This window comes from Galeopterus variegatus, unplaced genomic scaffold (genome assembly GCF_000696425.1).
Source record: "Galeopterus variegatus unplaced genomic scaffold, G_variegatus-3.0.2 Scaffold3851, whole genome shotgun sequence".
Taxonomy (NCBI): Eukaryota; Metazoa; Chordata; class Mammalia; order Dermoptera; family Cynocephalidae; genus Galeopterus; species Galeopterus variegatus.
In genome coordinates, this window is record NW_007729962.1 from 70890 (window position 1) to 73828 (window position 2939).

Sequence of the window (2939 nt, forward strand, 5' to 3'; positions counted from 1 at the left end):
AATATTCCTTTCTCTAAAGCGTCGTAGATACTACCTAACAGTTTATATCTGTATAGAACTATGCGCTTATATCATAACTTAAACAGCTTCATTTAGTCCTCAGAGACATAAGGCGTAAGAAGCTATGACATACATGCTGTATAGACACAAACACTAAATAAAAGCTGTTGTAATATTTGCTGTTAAAGTTGTACTTAGAACACTAAACTGTTGCAGCTGGAGTATCTCATTTGGGAGAGCCCTTGGGTGACATGCTCCTCTGTTGGCTCTTTTTAGTCATTTAGACGTATAGCCAGGAAACATCAATTGTTCTTAGGGAACATCAAGATTTTAACCAAATACAGATAATTCAGATAAAGATGATCAATAATTTATTGAACAATATAAAAATGGTCTTCATGTTCTGGGAAATTTATATTGTCAACTGTACTGTTGGTAGAGAGAAGAGAGAATCCCTGAATTAGAAGGAGAGGATCATCCTCCGAAGAAAGGAGGATTGTCTGGAAACGTAGCAGGCTGGGGATGAGGAGAGAAATGGACAGATATTTGGAAAAACAAAGGTGCCTGATGAACCCGTTTATAAATTTTCAGCACTATAATTTATGCTATCTTCAAGCCTTGGTAAAATGTGAGAGCATTACATACTGTGGAAATGGTGCTTTGAGAAGCTAACGTTGAAGTCCTGTGTCCACGGTCACTGCAAGCAAACCTGAGACAAAGGGCAAGATGAAAATTATGAAACAGTAAGTGGTAGCCCCAAGAGCTGGAACAAGAAATGACAGACAAACCCTGGAATGGATTTTTGGAATTTGTAACAGACATTTTCTAGAAATGGTTCTCAATAAAAAGCGGCAAATGGGCAGGTGCACTAAGTTAGTAAACAGATCCCAACAACACGCACTGAGGGCCTTGTCCCACTGATGTGATGAAAGAAAAGACCCAGACTTGACAGAGAAGGGGACTGGGAAGGTGCAAATTCTCCCTCATTACTTTTCTCCTTCTCTCCCTGGAGACTTGTGGCCACAAGCATATAATTCAACTTTCAGAAAATACGAATGGTCTTCATCACCGCAGACTCCTCACTAGCATTTTGAATTATCAAGTTAGCTACCTCTGTCCTGTTTGCAGTTTCCAGTTTGCCCGTGGGGATCTTAAACTCATCTGGAAGAAAAAACTTAAACCTATCCAGTTCCTCATCAGTGATGTTATCCAGGCCTGTCAGTAACAGGATTTCCTTGTATTTACCCTCCATGTCACCACTTTGGGATCAGCCTATAAGAAGCCCAAAACATATAAGATTACACCACCAAACATGAATTCTACATTCAAAATAAAGCAAGGCGAGTTGTTAATAATTTTTAAATGAGCAGGAAGCAAAAATTTTACAGCATAGGAAAGGAAATTTGGGTGAAACCTAAGTTAAGAACTTCTTAAACAAAATGGTCACTATTACTGGGAAAGGACATCTTCAGAGGTTGTATAATACCTCTGGAATTCTTAGAGCCAGGACACATTTTCTGCTATTTTTAAAAGTATTTACTGAACCATAATGACATAGAGTACAGTACATATATTTAAGCATACGATTTGATAAATTTTAGCATATATATGCTACATATCTCTTTGATATATATATATATATATCTCCTTGGTGAAGTCCAATTTATCAATTTGTTCTTTCATGGATCCTGCTTTTGGTGTCATGTCTTAAAAAATATATTTTCTAAACTCAAGATCAGGAGATTTTCTTTTATATTTTCATCTAGAAATTTTACACTTTGGGTCTTGTATATTTAGGCCTATGATCTCTTTTGAGTTATTTTGTATATAATAATTCAAATCATACTTCAGTGTGAGGTATGATTAAAGTTCAACTTTTTCACATAGATATAATTTTTCCCAGACTTATATGTAGAAAAGACTATCTTTTCCCTATTGACTTGCTTTTGCACCTTTTTTGAAAAGCAGTTGTTCATACACGAGTGGGTCACTTTCTGGATTCTTTCTTCTGTTCACCAATTTATTTCTCTATCTTGTTGCCAATACCTTATTGTAGTAATTTGGTTGTCTATGTACAATATACAAAATAACGCACAAAATATTAGAAATAATAATTCAACAGTATTTCTAAATATAAGATTACTATACAAAAATGACATTCCTTTATTTTTGCAACACTTCAAGAGGAAGAATATTGAATAAAAAATTACAATTTCTGGTAATAAAACTATAAAGTACTTAAGAACATCTAATAAAAGATATGGAAGACTCATTAAACTGCATCCTTTAAAGACGTGAATATTATTGCATGTAAATTATATCTCAATAAAGCCCACAACCCACAGGCAACCAGTGATCTGTTTTCTGTTTCTACAGTTTTCTAGACTGTTATATACATGGAACCATCTAGCATGTAGTTTATTGTGCCTGGCTTGTTTTATTTAGCCACTCAGTGTATTGCTTTTAAAACTCATCCATGTTGTTTCATATATCAGTAGTTTGTTACTTTTTCTTGCTTAGAAATGCTCCACTGTGTGAATATACCACAAAATTTTTATCAATTCTCCTGTTAATGAGCTTTCAGCTACTATGAATAAAGCATCTAACAACAACAACAAAAATAAATAAATAAGAAAGAAAGAAAAAGATTTGGAAGAGCTTTAAAGAGACCATTATAAAACTTTACTGAAATATTTAAGAGACCTAATTAAATGAGGACTTATCTGATATGTCAAATAGGCAGATTCAATAAAAGGAAGATGGCAACATTGTCAAACTAACCTGTAAACTTCACAAAACATCTCAAAGGCTTTCCATAAAACTTATTAGAATGATCCTAAAACCTACATGAAAGAATAAAGACAAAAATATGCAAAGCAAGTTGAAAATGTTTATTAGGAAGCATTATCCCTACCTGATACCAATACTTACTATAAATG

General features: G+C 34.0%; 1 pseudogene; it reads right to left on the minus strand.

Annotated features, from left to right (window-relative positions):
- LOC103601719 overlaps positions 1 to 1252 on the minus strand; it is a 16153-nt pseudogene extending 14901 nt beyond the window's left edge.
- Between the last annotated feature and the right edge of the window lie 1687 nt (positions 1253 to 2939).